We start from the raw sequence: 27,697 nt of genomic DNA, 5'->3' as shown, positions 1-27,697 counted from the left end.
TCAGGTACAGCCCACGATGTGGAGCTCACAATACCACTCACACACCCACCGTCAGGTGCAGCCCCCGCGATGTGGAGATCACAATACCACTCACACACTCACCGTCAGGTACAGCCCACGATGTGGAGATCACAATACCACTCACACACCCACCGTCAGGTGCAGCCCGCGATGTGGAGCTCACAATACCACTCACACACTCACCGTCAGGTGCAGCCCGCGATGTGGAGCTCACAATACCACTCACACACTCACCGTCAGGTGCAGCCCGCGATGTGGAGCTCACAATACCACTCACACACTCACCGTCAGGTACAGCCCGCGATGTGGAGATCACAATACCACTCAAACACTCACCGTCAGGTGCAGCCCGCGATGTGGAGCTCACAATACCACTCACACACTCACCGTCAGGTGCAGCCCGCGATGTGGAGCTCACAATACCACTCACACACTCACCGTCAGGTGCAGCCCGCGATGTGGAGCTCACAATACCACTCACACACTCACCGTCAGGTGCAGCCCGCGATGTGGAGATCACAATACCACTCACACACTCACCGTCAGGTGCAGCCCGCGATGTGGAGCTCACAATACCACTCACACACTCACCGTCAGGTGCAGCCCCCGCGATGTGGAGATCACAATACCACTCACACACTCACCGTCAGGTGCAGCCCGCGATGTGGAGCTCACAATACCACTCAAACACTCACCGTCAGGTGCAGCCCACGATGTGGAGCTCACAATACCACTCACACACACACCGTCAGGTGCAGCCCGCGATGTGGAGCTCACAATACCACTCACACCCACCGTCAGGTGCAGCCCCCGTGATGTGGAGCTCACAATACCACTCACACACTCACCGTCAGGTGCAGCCCGCGATTTGGAGATCACAATACCACTCACACACTCACCGTCAGGTGCAGCCCGTGATGTGGAACTCACAATACCACTCACACACTCACCGTCAGGTGCAGCCCGCGATTTGGAACTCACAATACCACTCAAACACCCACCGTCAGGTACAGCCCACGATGTGGAGCTCACAATACCACTCACACACCCACCGTCAGGTGCAGCCCGCGATGTGGAACTCACAATACCACTCACACACTCACCGTCAGGTACAGCCCCCGATGTGGAGCTCACAATACCACTCACACACCCACCGTCAGGTGCAGCCCGCGATGTGGAGCTCACAATACCACTCACACACCCACCGTCAGGTGCAGCCCGCGATGTGGAGCTCACAATACCACTCACACACTCACCGTCAGGTGCAGCCCGTGATGTGGAGCTCACAATACCACTCACACACTCACCGTCAGGTACAGCCCCCGTGATGTGGAGCTCACAATACCACTCACACACCCACCGTCAGGTGCAGCCCGCGATGTGGAGCTCACAATACCACTCACACACCCACCGTCAGGTGCAGCCCGCGATGTGGAGCTCACAATACCACTCACACACCCACCGTCAGGTGCAGCCCCCGTGATGTGGAGCTCACAATACCACTCACACCCACCGTCAGGTACAGCCCCCGATGTGGAGCTCACAATACCACTCACACCCACCGTCAGGTGCAGCCCGCGATGTGGAGCTCACAATACCACTCACACACCCACCGTCAGGTGCAGCCCCCGTGATGTGGAGCTCACAATACCACTCACACACCCACCGTCAAGTGCAGCCCCCGTGATGTGGAGCTCACAATACCACTCACACACCCACCGTCAGGTACAGCCCGCGATGTGGAGCTCACAATACCACTCACACACCCACCGTCAGGTGCAGCCCGCGATGTGGAGCTCACAATACCACTCACACACCCACCGTCAGGTGCAGCCCGCGATGTGGAGCTCACAATACCACTCACACACCCACCGTCAGGTGCAGCCCGTGATGTGGAGCTCACAATACCACTCACACACCCACCGTCAGGTGCAGCCCGCGATGTGGAGCTCACAATACCACTCACACACTCACCGTCAGGTGCAGCCCGCGATTTGGAGATCACAATACCACTCACACACCCACCGTCAGGTGCAGCCCGCGATGTGGAGCTCACAATACCACTCACACACTCACCGTCAGGTGCAGCCCCCGTGATGTGGAGCTCACAATACCACTCACACACCCACCGTCAGGTGCAGCCCCCGTGATGTGGAACTCACAATACCACTCACACTCCCACCGTCAGGTGCAGCCCGCGATTTGGAGATCACAATACCACTCACACACCCACCGTCAGGTGCAGCCCGCGATGTGGAGCTCACAATACCACTCACACACTCACCGTCAGGTGCAGCCCGTGATGTGGAACTCACAATACCACTCACACACTCACCGTCAGGTGCAGCCCACGATGTGGAGCTCACAATACCACTCACACACTCACCGTCAGGTGCAGCCCGCGATGTGGAGCTCACAATACCACTCACACACACACCGTCAGGTGCAGCCCCCGTGATGTGGAACTCACAATACCACTCACACACTCACCGTCAGGTGCAGCCCGCGATGTGGAGCTCACAATACCACTCACACACACACCGTCAGGTGCAGCCCCCGTGATGTGGAACTCACAATACCACTCACACACTCACCGTCAGGTGCAGCCCGCGATGTGGAGCTCACAATACCACTCACACACCCACCGTCAGGTACAGCCCACGATGTGGAGCTCACAATACCACTCACACACCCACCGTCAGGTACAGCCCACGATGTGGAGATCACAATACCACTCACACACCCACCGTCAGGTACAGCCCGTGATGTGGAGCTCACAATACCACTCACACACTCACCGTCAGGTGCAGCCCGCGATGTGGAGATCACAATACCACTCACACACTCACCGTCAGGTGCAGCCCGCGATGTGGAGCTCACAATACCACTCACACACTCACCGTCAGGTGCAGCCCGCGATGTGGAGATCACAATACCACTCACACACTCACCGTCAGGTGCAGCCCGCGATGTGGAGCTCACAATACCACTCACACCCACCGTCAGGTGCAGCCCGCGATGTGGAACTCACAATACCACTCACACACCCACCGTCAGGTGCAGCCCGTGATGTGGAGCTCACAATACCACTCACACCCACCGTCAGGTGCAGCCCGTGATGTGGAGATCACAATACCACTCACACACCCACCGTCAGGTACAGCCCACGATGTGGAGCTCACAATACCACTCACACCCACCGTCAGGTGCAGCCCACGATGTGGAGCTCACAATACCACTCACACTCACCGTCAGGTACAGCCCGTGATGTGGAGCTCACAATACCACTCACACCCACCGTCAAGTGCAGCCCCCGTGATGTGGAGATCACAATACCACTCACACACTCACCGTCAGGTGCAGCCCGCGATGTGGAGATCACAATACCACTCACACTCACCGTCAGGTACAGCCCGCGATGTGGAACTCACAATACCACTCACACACTCACCGTCAGGTGCAGCCCCCGTGATGTGGAGCTCACAATACCACTCACACACTCACCGTCAGGTGCAGCCCGCGATGTGGAGCTCACAATACCACTCACACACCCACCGTCAGGTACAGCCCGCGATGTGGAGCTCACAATACCACTCACACACCCACCGTCAGGTACAGCCCACGATGTGGAGCTCACAATACCACTCACACACTCACTGTCAGGTGCAGCCCGCGATGTGGAGCTCACAATACCACTCACACACTCACCGTCAGGTACAGCCCGTGATGTGGAGCTCACAATACCACTCACACACCCACCGTCAGGTACAGCCCACGATGTGGAGCTCACAATACCACTCACACACTCACCGTCAGGTACAGCCCGCGATGTGGAGCTCACAATACCACTCACACACTCACCGTCAGGTGCAGCCCGCGATGTGGAGATCACAATACCACTCACACACTCACCATCAGGTGCAGCCCGCGATGTGGAGATCACAATACCACTCACACACTCACCGTCAGGTGCAGCCCGCGATGTGGAGATCACAATACCACTCACACACTCACCGTCAGGTGCAGCCCGCGATGTGGAGATCACAATACCACTCACACACTCACCGTCAGGTGCAGCCCGCGATGTGGAGCTCACAATACCACTCACACACTCACCGTCAGGTGCAGCCCGCGATGTGGAGCTCACAATACCACTCACACACCCACCGTCAGGTACAGCCCCCGTGATGTGGAACTCACAATACCACTCACACACTCACCGTCAGGTGCAGCCCCCGCGATGTGGAGCTCACAATACCACTCACACACTCACCGTCAGGTGCAGCCCCCGTGATGTGGAGCTCACAATACCACTCACACACTCACCGTCAGGTGCAGCCCGCGATGTGGAGATCACAATACCACTCACACACTCACCGTCAGGTGCAGCCCGCGATGTGGAGATCACAATACCACTCACACACCCACCGTCAGGTACAGCCCGTGATGTGGAGATCACAATACCACTCACACCCACCGTCAGGTGCAGCCCATGATGTGGAGATCACAATACCACTCACACCCACCGTCAGGTACAGCCCACGATGTGGAGATCACAATACCACTCACACACCCACCGTCAGGTGCAGCCCCCGCGATGTGGAGCTCACAATACCACTCACACACTCACCGTCAGGTACAGCCCACGATGTGGAGATCACAATACCACTCACACACCCACCGTCAGGTACAGCCCACGATGTGGAGATCACAATACCACTCACACACCCACCGTCAGGTGCAGCCCCCGCGATGTGGAGATCACAATACCACTCACACACTCACCATCAGGTGCAGCCCCCGCGATGTGGAGCTCACAATACCACTCACACACCCACCGTCAGGTACAGCCCGTGATGTGGAGCTCACAATACCACTCACACACCCACCGTCAGGTGCAGCCCCCGCGATGTGGAGCTCACAATACCACTCACACACCCACCGTCAGGTACAGCCCGCGATGTGGAGCTCACAATACCACTCACACACCCACCGTCAGGTGCAGCCCCCGCGATGTGGAGCTCACAATACCACTCACACACCCACCGTCAGGTGCAGCCCCCGATGTGGAGCTCACAATACCACTCACACCCACCGTCAGGTACAGCCCCCGCGATGTGGAGCTCACAATACCACTCACACACCCACCGTCAGGTGCAGCCCCCGCGATGTGGAGCTCACAATACCACTCACACACCCACCGTCAGGTACAGCCCGCGATGTGGAGCTCACAATACCACTCACACACCCACCGTCAGGTGCAGCCCACGATGTGGAGCTCACAATACCACTCACACACCCACCGTCAGGTGCAGCCCGCGATGTGGAGCTCACAATACCACTCACACCCACCGTCAGGTACAGCCCGTGATGTGGAGCTCACAATACCACTCACACACCCACCGTCAGGTGCAGCCCCCGTGATGTGGAGCTCACAATACCACTCACACACCCACCGTCAGGTACAGCCCGCGATGTGGAGCTCACAATACCACTCACACACTCACCGTCAGGTGCAGCCCCCGCGATGTGGAGATCACAATACCACTCACACACTCACCGTCAGGTGCAGCCCGCGATGTGGAACTCACAATACCACTCACACCCACCGTCAGGTGCAGCCCGCGATGTGGAGCTCACAATACCACTCACACACCCACCGTCAGGTGCAGCCCCCGCGATGTGGAGATCACAATACCACTCACACACTCACCGTCAGGTGCAGCCCGCGATGTGGAACTCACAATACCACTCACACACCCACCGTCAGGTGCAGCCCCCGCGATGTGGAGATCACAATACCACTCACACACTCACCGTCAGGTGCAGCCCGCGATGTGGAACTCACAATACCACTCACACACTCACCGTCAGGTGCAGCCCCCGCGATGTGGAGATCACAATACCACTCACACACCCACCGTCAGGTGCAGCCCGCGATGTGGAGATCACAATACCACTCACACCCACCGTCAGGTGCAGCCCGTGATGTGGAGCTCACAATACCACTCACACACCCACCGTCAGGTGCAGCCCCCGCGATGTGGAGATCACAATACCACTCACACACTCACCGTCAGGTGCAGCCCGCGATGTGGAACTCACAATACCACTCACACACCCACCGTCAGGTGCAGCCCACGATGTGGAGCTCACAATACCACTCACACACCCACCTTCAGGTGCAGCCCACGATGTGGAGCTCACAATACCACTCACACACCCACCGTCAGGTGCAGCCCCCGCGATGTGGAGATCACAATACCACTCACACACCCACCGTCAGGTGCAGCCCCCGCGATGTGGAGATCACAATACCACTCACACACCCACCGTCAGGTGCAGCCCCCGCGATGTGGAGATCACAATACCACTCACACACCCACCTTCAGGTACAGCCCCCGCGATTTGGAGATCACAATACCACTCACACACTCACCGTCAGGTACAGCCCCCGTGATGTGGAGATCACAATACCACTCACACACTCACCGTCAGGTGCAGCCCCCGTGATGTGGAGCTCACAATACCACTCACACACCCACCGTCAGGTGCAGCCCGTGATGTGGAGCTCACAATACCACTCACACACCCACCGTCAGGTGCAGCCCGTGATGTGGAGCTCACAATACCACTCACACACCCACCGTCAGGTGCAGCCCGTGATGTGGAGCTCACAATACCACTCACACACCCACCTCCAGGTGCAGCCCGTGATGTGGAGCTCACAATACCACTCACACACCCACCGTCAGGTGCAGCCCGTGATGTGGAGCTCACAATACCACTCACACACCCACCTCCAGGTGCAGCCCGTGATGTGGAGCTCACAATACCACTCACACACCCACCGTCAGGTGCAGCCCGTGATGTGGAGCTCACAATACCACTCACACACCCACCTCCAGGTGCAGCCCGTGATGTGGAGCTCACAATACCACTCACACACCCACCGTCAGGTGCAGCCCGTGATGTGGAGCTCACAATACCACTCACACACCCACCTCCAGGTGCAGCCCGTGATGTGGAGCTCACAATACCACTCACACACCCACCGTCAGGTGCAGCCCCCGTGATGTGGAGCTCACAATACCACTCACACACCCACCGTCAGGTGCAGCCCGTGATGTGGAGCTCACAATACCACTCACACACCCACCTCCAGGTGCAGCCCGTGATGTGGAGCTCACAATACCACTCACACACCCACCGTCAGGTGCAGCCCCCGTGATGTGGAGATCACAATACCACTCACACACTCACCGTCAGGTGCAGCCCGCGATGTGGAGATCACAATACCACTCACACACCCACCGTCAGGTGCAGCCCCCGTGATGTGGAGATCACAATACCACTCACACACCCACCGTCAGGTGCAGCCCGTGATGTGGAGCTCACAATACCACTCACACACCCACCGTCAGGTACAGCCCGCGATGTGGAGATCACAATACCACTCACACACCCACCGTCAGGTGCAGCCCCCGATGTGGAGCTCACAATACCACTCACACACCCACCGTCAGGTGCAGCCCGCGATGTGGAGATCACAATACCACTCACACCCACCGTCAGGTGCAGCCCGCGATGTGGAGCTCACAATACCACTCACACACCCACCGTCAGGTGCAGCCCGTGATGTGGAGCTCACAATACCACTCACACACCCACCGTCAGGTGCAGCCCGCGATGTGGAGCTCACAATACCACTCACACACCCACCGTCAGGTGCAGCCCGTGATGTGGAGCTCACAATACCACTCACACACCCACCGTCAGGTGCAGCCCGCGATGTGGAGATCACAATACCACTCACACCCACCGTCAGGTGCAGCCCGCGATGTGGAGCTCACAATACCACTCACACACCCACCGTCAGGTGCAGCCCGCGATGTGGAGCTCACAATACCACTCACACACCCACCGTCAGGTGCAGCCCGCGATGTGGAGCTCACAATACCACTCACACACTCACCGTCAGGTGCAGCCCGCGATGTGGAGATCACAATACCACTCACACCCACCGTCAGGTGCAGCCCCCGATGTGGAGATCACAATACCACTCACACCCACCGTCAGGTGCAGCCCCCGATGTGGAGATCACAATACCACTCAAACACTCACCGTCAGGTGCAGCCCGCGATGTGGAGATCACAATACCACTCACACACTCACCGTCAGGTGCAGCCCCCGTGATGTGGAGATCACAATACCACTCACACACCCACCGTCAGGTGCAGCCCGCGATGTGGAGATCACAATACCACTCAAACACTCACCGTCAGGTGCAGCCCACGATGTGGAGATCACAATACCACTCAAACACTCACCGTCAGGTGCAGCCCGCGATGTGGAGATCACAATACCACTCAAACACTCACCGTCAGGTGCAGCCCGCGATGTGGAGATCACAATACCACTCAAACACTCACCGTCAGGTGCAGCCCGCGATGTGGAGATCACAATACCACTCAAACACTCACCGTCAGGTGCAGCCCGCGATGTGGAGATCACAATACCACTCAAACACTCACCGTCAGGTGCAGCCCGCGATGTGGAGCTCACAATACCACTCACACACCCACCGTCAGGTGCAGCCCGCGATGTGGAGATCACAATACCACTCAAACACTCACCGTCAGGTGCAGCCCGCGATGTGGAGCTCACACTACCACTCACATACCCACCTCCAGGTGCAGCCCACGCAGCAGTGGGGTCAAGCTGCTTCCCACTCGGCTGGAACTCCGTATGTCTCGCTGGGCACTGCATTGCGGCAGCACCTCCTGCAACGGGACCCGGCCGCATTTCCTGCTCGGCTGCGGGAGGAGATAAGGGAACAGTCAGCGCCAGTCGGACAGGACACAGCACTGCAGGAACTCAGCAGGTCAGGCAGCATCCATGAGGGCATGAAGAGAGAGTCAACAATTGGGATCAAGACCCCTCATCAGCACCAAGCATTAGATTCAAGCAACAGGTCTGACAAAGGTCTGGAGACCAAAGAGTTAACTGTTCCTCTCCCTACACACACTGCCAAACCTGATGGGTCTCTCCAGAATTTCTAGTTCCAGTTTATCGACACTCAACCACACACACGTACAGAGTTAAACGAAACATCAGTGCTCGGCTGTGCGTGAACGTGTGACTGTGCTCCCTGATTGCACTGTCTGTATGTACGTACAGTCACGCAGACACTCAATATTAGCAGAGTGACATGAGCTGAAGATTGACGGTGAGGCACATGCTTGTGTGAGACAGGATAATGTTACAGACACTATTATAATAAAACAAGCAGTTGTATAAACTTGTGGAACAACAGCAATAAAAGTTGAAAAGTGACGAGTGCAGGATGAGAGCGGGGAGTGAAGGGGGGCAGCAGGGCATTCTGACGGCATTACGTCAAAGAGATTGTGGGGCTGAGGGGAGGGGTCTCTGACAATGCTGCAGGCACTGTGAACGCAGCAGTTCTGATACGTGCCTTAAATAGGAGAAGAGACTGTCAGCTCCTGCACCAAGATGTGTTAACTGGTCAGTCTCCTTAGACAGGTAGACATCAGAATGTCACTCCGCTCAATCTAATTCCCCTTGTCTGAGAAAAACACAAAGATCTGCCTCTACCCCCCTTTGAGGGGGGCAGTTCCACCACCCCAACAGGAAATAAATTACCTCATTAGGTGCCCCCTAACACTTAAAGTGACCCTCCAATTTGAGGTTCTTCCACAAGAGGAAACAGCAAATAAGATTGAAAAAGTAGAGGGAAAGTTTATAAGGGTGTTCACTAAAGGTTTTTAAGATTATGAGAGACATAGACAGCAAAGACAGACAGCATCTTTTATCCAGGGTTGAAACGTCCAATACCAGAGGGCATGCATTAAGGTGAGAGGGGGTAATTTCAAAGGAGACGTGAGGGGCATGTTTGTTACACAGAGAGGAGGGTGCCTAAAATGTGCTGCCTGGGGTGGTGGAAGAGGCTGATACATCAGGGACTAGAGAAAGTATTCACCCCACCCCACCCCGCCAGAAGTTTTCATGTTTTATTGTTTTACAACTTTGAATCACAAAGGATTCAATTTGCCTTCTTGTTTTTTTTACACTGATCAGTAGAAAAAGACTTCCACATCAAAGTGAAAACAGATCTCTTCACTTTGACACGAGTCTTTTCCTGTTGACCAGCGTTAAAAAAAGGCAAATTAAACCCACTGTGATTCAATGTTGAAAAACAATAAAACATGAAAATTTCCAAGGGGGTTGAATACTTTTTCTAGGCTCTGTATGTTAGGGACATTTAGATAAGCACATGAATGTGCAGGAAATGGAAGGATATGTGTGGGCAGAAGGAATTTGTTGGCCATTTGATTACTCATTTAATTGGATGGCACCACATTGTGGGCTGAAGGGCTTACCCCTGTGCTGTTGCTGGGATGTGAGGGCCTGAGTTACAGGGAAAGATTGAATAGGTTAGGACTTTATTGCCTACAGCACAGGAGAATGAGGGGAGTTTCGACTGAGGTTTACCAGATTGAGGAATGCAAACAGGTTTGTCCACTGGTGAGTCTAGAACTAGAGGTTACACGTTAAGGGTAAAAAATGAAATGTTTTAGGAGAATTTCTTCACTCAAAGGGTGGTGAGAGCGTGGAACGAGCTGCCAGCACAAGTGGTGAATGTGGGCTTGATAGCAAAGTTCGAGAGAAGTTTGGAGAGGTACATGGATGGGAGGGGTTTGGAGGGTCCAAGTCAATGGGACTAGGCAGAATAACAGATCAGCATGGACTAGATGGGCCAAAGGATCCATTTCAGAGCTGTGATGCTCTATGACCATCTTCTTCACATCAACCCTGTCAAAATTCCTACAGATTTTTTGTTTCAGTCTTCTCCTCTCACTCCAGCCCACAGAACACAACAGCACAGTCAGACTCTTTGACCAAGGGTGTTGCAACATCTTTTTAAATCTACTCCAAGATTAATCTAATCCTTTCTTCCTACATAGTCTACAATCTTTCTTTCACTTACGTGCCTAAGAGTCTCTTAAATATTCCTAATGTATCTGCCTCTACCACATACTGGCAGTGCATTCCACACACCCACCACTGTGCAATAAAAACTCTCCACTGACATCCCCACTACACATTCCAGCAAACCCATTAAAATTATGCCTCCCCCCATATTGGCCATTTTAACCCTGGGGTAAAAAGTTTCTGGCTGTTCACTTTTACCATCTTGTACACCTCTATCAAATCACCTCACATCTACCTTCAAAGAGAAAAGCCCTGGCTCACTCAACCTTTCCTCATAAACCACGCTCTCTAATCCAGGCAGCATCCTGGTCAATCTCCTCTGCACCCTCTCTAATCCAGGCAGCATCCTGGTCAATCTCCTCTGCACCCTCTCTAATCCAGGCAGCATCCTGGTAAATCTCCTCTGCACCCTCTCTAATCCAGGCAGCATCCTGGTCAATCTCCTCTGCACCCTCTCTAATCCAGGCAGCATCCTGGTCAATCTCCTCTGCACCCTCTCTAATCCAGACAGCATCCTGGTCAATCTCCTCTGCACCCTCTCTAATCCAGACAGCATCCTGGTCAATCTCCTCTGCACCCTCTCTAATCCAGGCAGCATCTTGGTCAATCTCCTCTGCACCCTCTCTGATCCAGGCAGCGTCCTGGTCAATCTCCTCTGCACCCTCTCTAATCCAGGCAGCGTCCTGGTCAATCTCCTCTGCACCCTCTCTAATCCAGGCAGCGTCCTGGTCAATCTCCTCTGCACCCTCTCTAATCCAGGCAGCGTCCTGGTCAATCTCCTCTGCACCCTCTCTAATCCAGGCAGCGTCCTGGTCAATCTCCTCTGCACCCTCTCTAATCCAGGCAGCATCCTGGTCAATCTCCTCTGCACCCTCTCTAATCCAGGCAGCATCCTGGTCAATCTCCTCTGCACCCTCTCTAATCCAGGCAGCATCCTGGTCAATCTCCTCTGCACCCTCTCTAATCCAGGCAGCATCCTGGTCAATCTCCTCTGCACCCTCTCTAATCCAGACAGCATCCTGGTCAATCTCCTCTGCACCCTCTCTAATCCAGACAGCATCCTGGTCAATCTCCTCTGCACCCTCTCTAATCCAGGCAGCATCTTGGTCAATCTCCTCTGCACCCTCTCTGATCCAGGCAGCATCCTGGTCAATCTCCTCTGCACCCTCTCTAATCCAGGCAGCATCCTGGTCAATCTCCTCTGCACCCTCTCTAATCCAGGCAGCATCCTGGTGAATCTCCTCTGCACCCTCTCTAAACCAGGCAGCATCCTGGTCAATCTCCTCTGCACCCTCTCTAATCCAGGCAGCATCCTGGTCAATCTCCTCTGCACCCTCTCTAATCCAGGCAGCATCCTGGTCAATCTCCTCTGCACCCTCTCTGATCCAGGCAGCATCCTGGTAAATCTCCTCTGCACCCTCTCTAATCCAGGCAGCATCTTGGTCAATCTCCTCTGCACCCTCTCTAATCCAGGCAGCATCCTGGTCAATCTCCTCTGCACCCTCTCTAATCCAGGCAGCGTCCTGGTCAATCTCCTCTGCACCCTCTCTAATCCAGGCAGCGTCCTGGTCAATCTCCTCTGCACCCTCTCTAATCCAGGCAGCGTCCTGGTCAATCTCCTCTGCACCCTCTCTAATCCAGGCAGCATCCTGGTCAATCTCCTCTGCACCCTCTCTAATCCAGGCAGCATCCTGGTCAATCTCCTCTGCACCCTCTCTAATCCAGGCAGCATCCTGGTCAATCTCCTCTGCACCCTCTCTGATCCAGGCAGCATCCTGGTAAATCTCCTCTGCACCCTCTCTAATCCAGGCAGCATCCTGGTCAATCTCCTCTGCACCCTCTCTAATCCAGGCAGCACCCTGGTCAATCTCCTCTGCACCTCTCTAATCCAGGCAGCATCCTGGTCAATCTCCTCTGCACCCTCTCTAATCCAGGCAGCATCCTGGTCAATCTCCTCTGCACCCTCTCTGATCCAGGCAGCATCCTGGTGATTCTCCTCTGCACCCTCTCTAATTCAGGCAGCACCCTGGTCAATCAACTCTGCTAATGCCATACCAGGTAACAGTGTGACAAACCTGCTCTGACACCCCCACTTCATCACCACCCTTCCTTCCACAAGGAGGTGCAGCCGGTACTCTGTATTCCACACACCGGCTGTGTTTGACGTTGAGCTCGACGAAGAGGAGAGCCAGTGAACCCAAACTAACGCTACCCAGAAACCGAACCCCTGGCCTGAAGGGACCTGCCCAGACACAACACAGGCCACACATTCCTCCCGCATTCAAGGTCAGCATGATCACCGCCGGTAAAGCTGGTGTCTACCGAGGATAAAGGAGGCCGCTCCCTCGCCTGCCTACCGTGCTCGGCAGCTGGCCATCATTCTCCACGGACGAGGACTTCACCGACTGCCGCTCGCCGAACATTTCCCCTCAGCTGGGGAGGCGCGCAGGGGCAAGGCCTGCTGAGAGATGCGGGGAGTAGGACCGATCCCCTCCCGACCTCCGTTACTTCGGTTCCGCCAATTTCAAATCCACCGCCCCTTCACTCATTGGCTGCTCCGCCAACGGGAACCGGTGACGACATCACGCCGGTCGCCAAGAACGAGGTGGATGAAGTGGATCCAAGAGGAGACGGGTCGCTGCAGCGCCGCCACCGATCGGAGGCCAAGGCGGCCGTGCAGCAATCTCGCCCCAATACGCCACCGACCTCCTCCCTCCATAGACGCTGCTCGACCCGCTGAGTTTCTCCAGCGCTGTGTGTGCGTGTTTGTTGCTGCTTCCCCCTCAGCCTTCCTTTTCACATCCTGTCCTAGCTACAAAATCACAGAGTTTTACAGCGTGGGAACTGGTCAATGCTGACCACAATATCCTCCCAATTGCCCATATTTGACCCAAAACTCTTCAAGCCCCTCTCTTCTATGTACTATGCAAATGCCTCTTCAATATTGCGATTGTACCCACTTTAACTACTTCCACTGTTCCTCTGAGTGAAGACAAGGTGACTGAATGGACGAGGTCCTCTCCTCATTCTGGGGCTCGACTGAACTCCCCAACTCCTAACCCATCCACACCTTCATCCACCTGCATCAGATTCCTTCACAACATAGAACAGTACAGCCCTTTAGCCCACAATATTGTCCCGAATCTATTAAATTAGTAATCAAATACCCAACTAATCACTTCTGCCTACACACCCTTCCATTTTCCTCACATTTGTGCCAATTTCAATGTCCCTTAAAAGTCCCTAATATATCTGCATCTACCACCCCCAGGCAGCACCCACCACTCTCTGTGTACAAAAAAAAATTGCCCCTCACATCTGAAATGACCCCATCTCACCTTAAATGCATGCTGTCTGGTATTAGACATTTCAACTCATGAAACATATTAGTTTTTGTCTGTTCGATCTGTGCCTCTCATAATCTTATAAACCTCTATCAGCTCTCCCCTCAGCCTCCGTCACTCCAGAGCAAAACAACCCAAGTTTGTCCAACCTCTCATTATAGCACGTGCCCTCTAATCCAGGCAGCATCCTGGTGAACCTCTTCTGCACCGTCTCTTGAATCTTGATACCCTTCCTGCAGTGGGCTGACCAGATCTGTAAGCATTACTACAGATGAGGCCTAACTAGAGTTTCGAGGGCTTTGACCTGAACTCTGCTGTTACTTTATATTTGAAACCGTTGTATTTCTTTTACTACTTCCCCTGTTCCATCTTCTCTGATCTGTGTCCACGCCAGGAACATCCCACCAAATCTCTTCTGCACCTCTTTACAAGTTCCCTAAAGCTAGGGATCCAGAACTGCTCTCCAGCTGAGTTTCATTGCCCTTACACACACACACAGGCACACACACATTGCCCTTACACACACACACATACATACACACACATTGCCCTTACACACACACACATACATACACACACATTGCCCTTACACACACACACAGGCACACACACATTGCCCTTACATACACACACATTGCCCTTACACACATTCATAGATCACGACAGTAAGGACCCGGGCACATTTCACAGGCAATCCTGAGCCTGTAATTCCTCATCTGACTCTGACCTATTGGTCTGGGGTCTCCTGTACCATCACCATGAGCAAAGCACCTCTCCCTCCATCTGGTCATACAGTCACAGAACTGAAACACGCCATTCAGTCCATCTAGTCTCAGTTGAACTGTTACTCTGGATAGACCCATCAAAGCTCATAGACCAGAGCTTCCTATACCTCTCCCATCTGTGTACATATCTAAACTCTTCAATTGCCTCCTATCTGAATTCCTCCTCACCTCCCATGTCCCTCCCAGAGGGTACATATCTAAACTCTTCAATTGCCTCCTATTTGAATTCCTCCTCACCTCCCATGTCCCTCCAAGAGGGTACATATCTAAACTCTTCAATTGCCTCCTATTTGAATTCCTCCTCACCTCCCATGTCCCTCCAAGAGGGTACATATCTAAACTCTTCAATTGCCTCCTATTTGAATTCCTCCTCACCTCCCATGTCCCTCCAAGAGGGTACATATCTAAACTCTTCAATTGCCTCCTATTTGAATTCCTCCTCACCTCCCATGTCCCTCCCAGAGGGTACATATCTAAACTCTTCAATTGCCTCCTATTTGAATTCCTCCTCACCTCCCATGTCCCTCCCAGAGGGTACATATCTAAACTCTTCAATTGCCTCCTATTTGAATTCCTCCTCACCTCCCATGTCCCTCCCAGAGGGTACATATCTAAACTCCTCTTCACTTGGTCCCTCTATTTATAACGTTTTGTGTAAAATATCCCTGGTCTGTCAGTTTCAATGTGCATGGTCGACAGTCTTTGTTTGTGTAGAGCTTTTCGTAAATTTGGTAGTATTTATTTATTTTCCTGTGAATGCCCACAAGAAAATGAATCTCAAGGTGACGTATATGTAGTTAAATTTACTTTGACTGTGACATTCACGGGAAAGCAGCATCCATCTCCAGGGGCCCCACCACCCAGGCCGTGCTCTCCTCTCGCTGCAGGAGCCTCAGGAGTCACACCACCAGGCTCAGGAAAAGTTATACCCTTCAACCACCAGTCTCCCAAACCAGCGTGGATAATTCACTCACCACAACTCTGAACCGTTTCCACATCCTATAGACTCACTTTCAAAGACTCTACAACTCATGTTGTCAATATTTATTACTTATTTATTATGACTATTATTTTTCTTTCTTATATTTGCACAGTCTTTTACACGCTGGCTGGTTGTTCATCTTGGTGTGTGCGGTCTTTTATTGATTCTGCTGTGTTTCTGTGTATTTACTGTATTTCACTGTGAAAATGAATCTTAGGTTTGTATACAGGATGTACAGATACATAGATAATAAAGTTACTTTGAACTTGAGTTCCCAAAAGCTCACGCTGCTGAGCCAGGGAACGCCTCCTTCTTAGAATTTGAGATGGCTGTTAAATGCCACAGATGGATCCGTTTTCTGGTGGTCCCTCTGCCTAATGGGAATTAAGTAGGAATATATCCCTCTGCCTAATGGGAATTAAGTAGGAATATATCCCTCTGCCTAATGGGAATTAAGTAGGAATATATCCCTCTGCCTAATGGGAATAAAGTAGGAATATATCCCTCTGCCTAATGGGAATAAAGTAGGAATATATCCCTCTACTTTATGGGAATTAAGTAGGAATATATCCCTCTGCCTAATGGGAATAAAGTAGGAATATATCCCTCTGCCTAATGGGAATAAAGTAGGAATATATCCCTCTACTTTATGGGAATTAAGTAGGAATATATCCCTCTGCTTTATGGGAATAAAGTAGGAATATATCCCTCTGCCTAATGGGAATTAAGTAGGAATATATCCCTCTGCCTAATGGGAATAAAGTAGGAATATATCCCTCTGCTTTATGTGAATAAAGTAGGAATATATCCCTCTGCCTAATGGGAATTAAGTAGGAATATATCCCTCTGCCTAATGGGAATTAAGTAGGAATATATCTCTCTGCTTTATGGGAATTAAGTAGGAATATATCCCTCTGCTTTATGGGAATAAAGTAGGAATATATCCCTCTGCCTAATGGGAATTAAGTAGGAATATATCCCTCTGCCTAATGGGAATAAAGTAGGAATATATCCCTCTGCCTAATGGGAATAAAGTAGGAATATATCCCTCTGCCTAATGGGAATTAAGTAGGAATATATCCCTCTGCCTAATGGGAATAAAGTAGGAATATATCCCTCTGCTTTATGGGAATAAAGTAGGAATATATCCCTCTGCCTAATGGGAATTAAGTAGGAATATATCCCTCTGCCTAATGGGAATTAAGTAGGAATATATCTCTCTGCTTTATGGGAATTAAGTAGGAATATATCCCTCTGCTTTATGGGAATAAAGTAGGAATATATCCCTCTGCCTAATGGGAATAAAGTAGGAATATATCCCTCTGCCTAATGGGAATTAAGTAGGAATATATCCCTCTGCCTAATGGGAATTAAGTAGGAATATATCCCTCTGCCTAATGAGAATAAAGTAGGAATATATCCCTCTGCTTTATGGGAATAAAGTAGGAATATATCCCTCTGCCTAATGGGAATTAAGTAGGAATATATCCCTCTGCCTAATGGGAATTAAGTAGGAATATATCCCTCTGCCTAATGGGAATTAAGTAGGAATATATCCCTCTGCTTTATGGGAATAAAGTAGGAATATATCCCTCTGCCTAATGGGAATTAAGTAGGAATATATCCCTCTGCCTAATGGGAATAAAGTAGGAATATATCCCTCTGCCTAATGGGAATTAAGTAGGAATATATCTCTCTGCTTTATGGGAATTAAGTAGGAATATATCCCTCTGCTTTATGGGAATAAAGTAGGAATATATCCCTCTGCCTAATGGGAATTAAGTAGGAATATATCCCTCTGCCTAATGGGAATAAAGTAGGAATATATCCCTCTGCCTAATGGGAATTAAGTAGGAATATATCCCTCTGCCTAATGGGAATAAAGTAGGAATATATCCCTCTGCCTAATGGGAATTAAGTAGGAATATATCCCTCTGCCTAATGGGAATTAAGTAGGAATATATCCCTCTGCCTAATGGGAATTAAGTAGGAATATATCCCTCTGCTTTATGGGAATTAAGTAGGAATATATCCCTCTGCTTTATGGGAATAAAGTAGGAATATATCCCTCTGCCTAATGGGAATTAAGTAGGAATATATCCCTCTGCCTAATGGGAATAAAGTAGGAATATATCCCTCTGCCTAATGGGAATAAAGTAGGAATATATCTCTCTGCTTTATGGGAATTAAGTAGGAATATATCCCTCTGCTTTATGGGAATAAAGTAGGAATATATCCCTCTGCCTAATGGGAATAAAGTAGGAATATATCCCTCTGCCTAATGGGAATTAAGTAGGAATATATCTCTCTGCTTTATGGGAATTAAGTAGGAATATATCCCTCTGCTTTATGGGAATAAAGTAGGAATATATCCCTCTGCCTAATGGGAATTAAGTAGGAATATATCCCTCTGCCTAATGGGAATAAAGTAGGAATATATCCCTCTGCCTAATGGGAATTAAGTAGGAATATATCCCTCTGCCTAATGGGAATAAAGTAGGAATATATCCCTCTGCCTAATGGGAATTAAGTAGGAATATATCCCTCTGCCTAATGGGAATTAAGTAGGAATATATCCCTCTGCCTAATGGGAATTAAGTAGGAATATATCCCTCTGCTTTATGGGAATTAAGTAGGAATATATCCCTCTGCTTTATGGGAATAAAGTAGGAATATATCCCTCTGCCTAATGGGAATTAAGTAGGAATATATCCCTCTGCCTAATGGGAATAAAGTAGGAATATATCCCTCTGCCTAATGGGAATAAAGTAGGAATATATCCCTCTGCCTAATGGGAATAAAGTAGGAATATATCCCTCTGCTTTATGGGAATAAAGTAGGAATATATCCCTCTGCCTAATGGGAATTAAGTAGGAATATATCCCTCTGCTTTAAGGGAATAACATTTCCCGCAGATCCACAGCAATTGCTTTGAGGGCCAGCCTCAGCCGACCGCTGATGATTCTCTGAACGATGAACGTGGTGCTGGGTATGGATACAAATGGCCACTGTGACCACTCTGACCACTGTGTTCCACCGGGTAGGTCAGTATTAGTTTAATTCTTCAGACCCGAGGACACGTGGGTGGGAGTGGGCAGAGCACACTATAAGATTGTTGATGTCATTAAGACCCAGGAATGGATTGTGGACTTCAGGAAAGAGAAGTCGGTGGAGCACACACCAGCCCCTATCAAGTGGTCAGCAGTGGAAAGCAAGCAGTTTCAATTCTGGTGTGTCAACATCTCCGAGGATCTGTCCTGGGCCCGACATGTCGAAGCAATCACAAAGACATGGGCTATATTTCACTAGAGTCTGAGGAGATTTGGTTGGTCACCGAAGACTCTGCAGGTTTCCACTGATGTACCGTGGAGAGCGTTCTGACACTGACACTGCACAGCACGGGATCGGAAAAACTGCAGGAGGTTGTAAACTCAGATAGCTCCATGATAATGACCAGCTTCTCCACCATAACGACCAGTTCATCCACCATGATGACCAGTTATAGACAATAGACAGTAGGTGCAGGAGTAGGCCATTCGGCCCTTCTAGCCAGCACCGCCATTCACTGTGATCATGGCTGATCATACACAATCAGTGCCCCGTTCCTGCCCTCTCCCCATATCCCTTGACCCCGCTATCTATAAGAGCTCTATCTAACTCTCTCTTGAAAGCATCCAGAGACTTGGCCTCCACTGCCTTCTGGGGCAGAGCATTCCACATATCCACCACTCTCTGGTTCTGGACTCACCCATCAGCGGGAACATGCTTCCTGCCTCCAGTGTGTCCAATCCCTTAATAATCTTATATGTTTCAATCAGATCCCCTCTCATCCTTCTAAATTCCAGTGTATACAAGCCCAGTCGCTCCAATCTTTCAACATATGACAGTCCCGCCATCCTGGGAATTAAACTCGTGAACCTATGCTGCACTCCCTCAATAGCAAGAATGTCCTTCCTCAAATTTGGAGACCAAAACTGCACACAATACTCCAGGTGTGGTCTCACCAGGGCCCTGTACAACTGCAGAAGGACCTCTTTACTCCTATACTCAATTCCTCTTGTTATAAAAGCCAGCATGCCATTAGCTTTCTTCACTGCCTGCTGTACCTGCATGCTTGCTTTCATTGACTGATGTACAAGAACACCTAGATCTCGTCGTTCCTCCGCCATGGAGGACAGCGTCAAAATGCAATGTGTCAGGAAGACAACATCCATTAAAGACCCACATTACCCGGGACGGGCCCTCTCCTCACTGCTACCATCCTGAAGACACACTCAGCGATTCAGGAACAGCTTCTTCCCCTCTGCAGTCAGATGTCTGAATGGACAGTGACCTCACTACTTCTGTCTCTCTTTTTGCACGACCTGTTTAATTGTGTATGTTTCTTATTGTACCTTATAGATGTTACTTCCTGTATTGCGCTGTACTGCTGCCACAAAGCAACACATTTCTCGACGTGATTCTCAGCCAGGGAACCGTGTTTCAGGGAGTTTCCTCGCGTGGCCTGCAGCTGGGGACCGTGGACCACACCAGTCACCGGCAAACCGGGAACGTGGGCTGAAGCCCGGACACTGGACGCGCCGTTTGGCCGGCACGCCATCGCAGTGGTTGGCGCGACGCTGTTACGGCGCCAGCGATCGGCGTTCAATTCCCGCCGTGTCCGTGTGGCTTTCCCCCGGGAGCCCCGGTTTCGTCCCGCGCATTGCAGAGCCGAGCCGGGCGGGTCGGGCAGCATGGACACGCCTCACCGCACGCGTGACAAATACGGCTGGTTGTTGTGATAATCACGTGTTCGTTTCACTCACAGGACACCTGACACGTCACTGATGCAAACGTTCAACCGACCAATGCACAGTGCGATCCCACACACAGTAGCGCGGTGTGGGTGTGCGTGCAGATGTCCATTTCCGATGCTGGCATCACAACCCTACCCGCATTTGCCGCACATCCCTCACTCCCTCTTTGGGACCCTGGGGGTGATCTGCCTTCTTTAGACCCGGGGCAAGGTGAGACATTCCCCGGCAGAACGGTATGTGATGTGGAACGGTCTCCGACCCCTGACCCTTCAACTGTTGGGCGATGTGAAAGAGATCATGTACATAATGTGTGTGTATATACACCTTATTGAGGTTCTGTCGTGTGTCCTGTCCCCGGTGTACACGCAGGGTATGGGCAGGTACAGCGTTCCCAGACCCAGGCTGTGTTGACCCTCCTTGTGACGGTCTGGGCTGTTCGATGAGCAGCAGAGCGACCTCCAGCTGAGCTGCATCTATGTTCCTGTCAGAGTGTGACAAGATTAATTACCGAGACTATTCAGTGAGGAATAAGACAAGGTTGACTCACCAATTAAAGCAATTATCCAGAAATAGCAGAAACGTGTTCTGTTCCTGCTCAGAACCCCCACAGCCCGAACCGCGAGCTCCCGCTGTGGACTGGACCAGGGAGGAAACGCACACAGACACGGGGAGAGCATGCAAACTCCTCACAGACAGCATAAGGGAGTTGAACCCCAATTACTGGCGCTGTAAAGCGTTACACCAGGATGCCATCCCCAGCAAAAAAAACTTAAATTCTGGCATTTTAAAAACCATCTGGTTGTATTTCAGGAAACACTCGACAGTTTAGAGATATCATTCCACCGACAGGGATAAAGATAATCTGCTTGTCAACGCAGCCCAGAATCTGTCTGGCAACTCGCTCACCCGGGCCACAGCTGTGTCACGAGCCTTCCACAAGGACTGTGGCACAAGGACTTGGATTTGGAAATATTCCCAAGGGCAAACGGGGGTGGAAAGTAAATCCTGGCCTAGTAACTATTTACTTATTTAGAGATCACGTGGAACAGGCCTTCCTGGCCCACTGAGCTACACTGCCATCCTAGCCCAAATAACAGGACAATTTACAATGACCAATTAACCTACCAATCGGTACGTCTTTGGACTGTGGGAGGAAACCAGAGCACCCGGAGGAAACCCACGCAGTCACGGAGAGAACATACAGACTCCTTACAGAGGATGCTGGAATCGAACTCTGGACTCCGGCAGCACGAGGTGTAATAGCGACACACTAACCGCTGTGCTGCCGGACTTCAAAAATAAACCCGGAAGTCAGGCGGGGTGAGGATGTAGTGGGCTCCCTCCGCGGGCAGGACGTGTCCAGGTGAAGCCCTATCTTCCTCCCAGGTGCACGAGGACAAACAGAAGGCCTCGGGGCCCAACATTTATCTAATAGTGGGTGGTCCTCTTCAAACCAGCTTCTGTGTCCACTCAGCCTTTCATTCAACCAATGAAGGTGGCATTGTGGTTGGCATAACGCTTTATAGTGCCAGTGATCTGGGTTCAATTCCCACTGATGTCCGTAAGGAGTTGTACGTTCTCCCCGTGACAGCGCAGGTTTCCTCCCACAGTCCGAATCCGTACGGGTTAGGGTTAGTAAGTTGTGGGCGTGCTGCGTTTCCACCAGAAACAGTGATACTTACAGGTTGACCCCTGAAAGTGTTGATTGTGGACACAAACTGTGTGGGGAACAGGGCTTTAGATTCTTAGACCACTGGCATCTGTTTTGGGGTAGGGATGAATTGTACAAAAGGCACAGGTTGCACCTTAATAGGCGGGGGACCAGCATTCTGGCAGACAGGTTTGCCACTGCAACACGTTTGAGTTTAAACTAAGTAGTGGGGGGGGGGGGGGGGAAGAGCAGAAGAACTGGAAATATAAGGATGGTGTTAAAGGGAAAGAGAATAAGAAAAGTTGAGAAAGACAACAGAATTGACAGGGCTGAAAGCTCAGGAAGGGATCGGAGAGTATGGCCAAGTGCTATAGGGATCGATGTGAGAAGCGAGGGAAGTAATGGGTTAAAAGTATTATATGTGAATGCACGGATATACGAAATAAAGTGGATGAGCTTGAGGCTCAGTTGGAAATTGGCAAGTATGATGTTGTGGGAATAACAGAGACACGGCTGCAAGAGGACCAGGGCTGGGAAATGAATATTCAAGGGTATACGTCCTATCGAAAGGACAGACAGGTGGGCGGAGGGGGTGGGGTGGGTCTGTTGGTGAGGAATGAAATTCAGTCCCTTGCGAGGGGTGACACAGAATCAGTATGGATAGAACTGAGAAATTGTAAGGGCAAAAGGACCCTAATGGGAGTTACCTACAGGCCCCAAACAGTAGCCTGGATATAGGGTGCAAGTTTAATCAAGAGTTAAAATTGGCATGTCGCAAAGGAAATACTACGGTTGTAATGGGGGATTTCAACATGCAGGTAGACTGGGAAAATCAGGTTGGTACTGGACTCCAAGAAAGGGAGTTTGTGGAGTGCCTCCGAGATGGATGCTTAGAGCAGCTTGTACTGGAGCCTACCAGGGAGAAGGCAATTCTGGATCTAGTATTGTGTAATGAAATGGATTTGATAAGGGAACTCGAAACGAGCCATTAGGAAGTAGTGACCATAATACAATAAGTTTTAATCTACAATTTGAGAGGGAGAAGAAAATTGGAAGTGTCATTATTGCAGTTGAACAAAGGGGACTATGGAGCCATGAGAGAGGAGTTGGCCAAAGTTGACTGGAAGGATACCCTAGCAGGGATGACAGTGGAACAACAATGGCAGGTATTTCTGGGAATAATGCAGAAAGTGCAGGATCAGTTTACTCCAAAGAGGAAGAAAGATTCTAAGGGGAGTAGGGGGCGACCGTGGTTGACAAGAGAAGTCAAGGACAGTACAAAAATAAAAGAGAAGAGGGATAACATAGCAAAGATGAGCGGGAAGCCAGAGGATTGGGAAACTTTTAAAGAGCAACAGAAGATAACTTAAAAGGAAATAAGGGGAGAAAAGATGAGGTACGAAGGTAAGATAGCCAAGAATATAAAGGAGGATAGTAAATGCTTCTTTAGGTATGTGAAGAGGAAAAAATTAGTTAAGACCAAAGTTGGGCCCTTGAAGACAGAAACAGGTGAATTTATTATGGGGAACAAGGAAATGGCAGATGAGTTGAACAGGTACTTTGGATCTGTCTTCACTAGGGAAGACACAAACAATCTCCCAGATGTAACAGTGGCCAGAGGACCTAGGGTAACGGAAGAACTGAAGGAAATTCACATTAGGCAGAAAATGGTGTTGGATAGACTGATGGGACTGAAGGCTGATAAATCCCCATGGCCTGATGGTCTGCATCCCAGGATACTTAAGGAGGTGGCTCTAGAAATCGTGGACACATTGGTAATCATTTTCCAATGTTCTATAGGTTCAGGATCAGTTCCTGAGGATTGGAGGGTAGCTAATGTTATCCCACTTTTTAAGAAAGGAGGGAGAGAGAAAACAGGGAATTATAGACCAGTTAGCCTGACGTCAGTGGTGGGAAAGATGCTGGAATCAATTATAAAAGATGAAATAACGGCACATTTGGATAGCAGTAACAGGATCAGTCCGAGTCAGCATGGATTTATGAAGGGGAAATCACGCGACTAATCTTCTGGAATTTTTTGAGGATGTAACTTGAAAATGGACAAGGGAGAGCCAGTGGATGTAGTGTACCTGGACTTTCAGAAAACCTTTGATAAGGTCCCACATAGGAGATTATTGGGCAAAATTAGAGCACATGGTATTGGGGGCAGAATACCGACATGGATAGAAAATTGGTTGTCAGACAGGAAACAAAGAGTAGCAATTAACAGGTCCCTTTTGGAATGGCAGACTGTGACCAGTGGGGTACCGCAAGGTTTGGTGCTGGAACCGCAGCTGTTTACAATATACATTAATGATTTAGATGAAGGGATTAAAAGTAACATTAGCAAATTTGCTGCTGACACAAAGCTGGGTGGCAGTGTGAAATGTGAGGAGGATGTTATGAGAATGCAGGGTGACTTGGACAGGTTGGGTGAGTGGGCAAATGTATGGCAGATGCAGTTTAATGTGGATTAATGTGAGGTTATCCACTTTGGTGGCAAGAACAGGAAGGCAGATTACTATCTAAATGGAGTCAAGTTAGGAAAAGGGGAAGTACAATGAGATCTAGGTGTTCTTGTACATCAGTCACTGGAAGCAAGCATGCAGGTACAGCAGGCAGTGAAGAAAGCTAATGGTATGTTGGTCTTCATAACAAGGTGAGTTGAGTATAGGAGCAAAAAGGTCCTTCTGCAGTTGTACAGGGCCCTGGTGAGACCACACCTGGAGTATTGTGTTCAGTGTTGGTCTCCAAGTTTGAGGAAGGACATTCTTGCTATTGAGGGAGTGCAGCGTAGGTTCACGAGGTTGGTTCCTGGGATGGCGGGACTGTCATATGTTGAAAGATTGGAGCGTCTGGGCTTATATACACTGGAATTTAGAAAGATGAGAGGGGATCTGATTGAAACATATAAGTTTATTAAGGGATTGGACACGCTAGAGGCAGGAAACATGTTCCCGATGCTGGGGGAGTCCAGAACCAGAGGCTATAGTTTAAGAATAAGGGGTAGGCCATTTAGAACAGAGATGAGGAAAAACTTTTTCACCCAGAGAGTTGTGGATCTATGGAATGCTCTGCAATTCTCTGGATGCTTTCAAGAAAGAGTTAGATAGAGCTCTTAAAGATAGCGGGGTCAAGGGATATGGGGAGAGGGCAGGAACGGGGTACTGATTGTGGATGATCAGCCATGATCATAGTGAATGGAGGTGCTGGCTCAAAGGGCCGAATGGCCTACTCCCGCACCTATTGTCTATTGTCAAACTTATTTCACTGTGTTTTAATGTTTAGATGCAAACGTGACAAATACAACTAATCTTTAAATAAATTATGCTGTCAACACAGATACCCCTAGCTCGAATTACCGGAGGCTCATCCCATCACACTCCCACCGCCAGGCACTAGGTGGCGCTCCCTCCACACCGTCCCATCACACACTCCCGGGGTCAGACACAGAGTGAATCTCCCTCCACACCGTCCCATCACACACTCCCGGGGTCAGACACAGAGTGAAACTCCCTCCACACCGTCCCATCACACACTCCCGGGGTCAGACACAGAGTGAATCTCCCTCCTCACCGTCCCATCACACACTCCCGGGGTCAGACACAGAGTGAAGCTCACTCTACACCGTCCCATCACACACTCCCGGGGTCAGACACAGAGTGAATCTCCCTCCACACCGTCCCATCACACACTCCCGGGGTCAGACACAGAGTGAAACTCCCTCCACACCGTCCCATCACACGCTCCCGGGATCAGACACAGAGTGAAACTCCCTCCACACCGTCCCATCACACACTCCCGGGGTCAGACACAGAGTGAAACTCCCTCCACACCGTCCCATCACATGTTCCCGGGATCAGACACAGAGTGAATCTCCCTCCACACCGTCCCATCACACACTCCTGGGGTCAGACATAGAGTGAATCTTCCTCCACACTGTCCCATCACACACTCCCGGGGTCAGACACAGAGTGAAACTCCCTCCACACCGTCCCATCACACGCTCCCGGGGTCAGACACAGAGTGAATTTCCCTCCACACCGTCCCATCACACACTCCCGGGGTCAGACACAGAGTGAAACTCCCTCCACAATGTCCCATCACACACTCCCGGGGTCAGACACAGAGTGAAACTCCCTCCACACCATCCCATCACACACTCCCGGGGTCAGACACTGAGTGAAACTCCCTCCACATTGTCCCATCACACACTCCCGGGGTCAGACACTGAGTGAAACTCCCTCCACATTGTCCCATCACACACTCCTGGGGTCAGACACAGAGTGAAACTCCCTCCACACCGTCCCATCACACGCTCCCGGGGTCAGACACAGAGTTAAACTCCCTCCACACCGTCCCATCACACGCTCCCGGGATCAGACACAGAGTGAATCTCCCTCCACACCGTCCCATCACACGCTCCCGGGGTCAGACACAGAGTGAATCTCCCTCCACACTGTCCCATCACACGCTCCCGGGGTCAGACACAGAGTGAATCTCCCTCCACACTGTCCCATCACACACTCCCGGGGTCAGACACAGAGTGAATCTCCCTCCACACCGTCCCATCACACACTCCCGGGGTCAGACACAGAGTGAATCTCCCTCCACACCGTCCCATCACACACTCCCGGGGTCAGACACAGAGTGAAACTCCCTCCACACCGTCCCATCACACACTCCCGGGGTCAGACACAGAGTGAATTTCCCTCCACAATGTCCCATCACACACTCCCGGGGTCAGACACAGAGTGAAACTCCCTCCACACCATCCCATCACACACTCCCGGAGTCAGACACTGAGTGAAACTCCCTCCACATTGTCCCATCACACACTCCTGGGGTCAGACACAGAGTGAAGCTCCCTCCACACCGTCCCATCACACACTTCCGGGGTCTGACACAGAGTGAATCTCCCTCCACACCGTCCCATCACACACTCCCGGGGTCAGACACAGAGTGAATCTCTCTCCACACTGTCCCATCAGGTAGGAGATACAGGAGCCTGAAGGCACACACTCAGCGATTCAGGAACAGCCTCTTCCCCTCTGCCATCTGATTTCCGAATGGACATTTAACCGATGAATCACTACTTTTTAAAA

The 27,697-nt window shown here is 51.0% G+C and overlaps 1 protein-coding gene across 1 annotated transcript in view; it reads right to left on the bottom strand.

The window, feature by feature from the left end:
* spag5 (sperm associated antigen 5) overlaps nucleotides 1-13,568 on the bottom strand; it is an 82,644-nt gene extending 69,076 nt beyond the window's left edge. Inside the window, exons 1-2 of the mRNA XM_073053001.1 lie at nucleotides 13,392-13,568; nucleotides 8,709-8,837 (exon numbers count right to left, since the gene is read on the bottom strand). The gene's annotated coding sequence lies outside the window, so the exon portion shown is untranslated. The remainder of the gene's footprint in view (nucleotides 1-8,708; nucleotides 8,838-13,391) is intronic.
* Between the last annotated feature and the right edge of the window lie 14,129 nt (nucleotides 13,569-27,697).

The sequence above is a fragment of the Hemitrygon akajei genome, chromosome 8 (assembly GCF_048418815.1).
Source record: "Hemitrygon akajei chromosome 8, sHemAka1.3, whole genome shotgun sequence".
Taxonomy (NCBI): Eukaryota; Metazoa; Chordata; class Chondrichthyes; order Myliobatiformes; family Dasyatidae; genus Hemitrygon; species Hemitrygon akajei.
The sequence above is the reverse complement of the archived record's forward strand: the minus strand, read 5'-3'. Positions and strand labels throughout refer to the sequence as shown.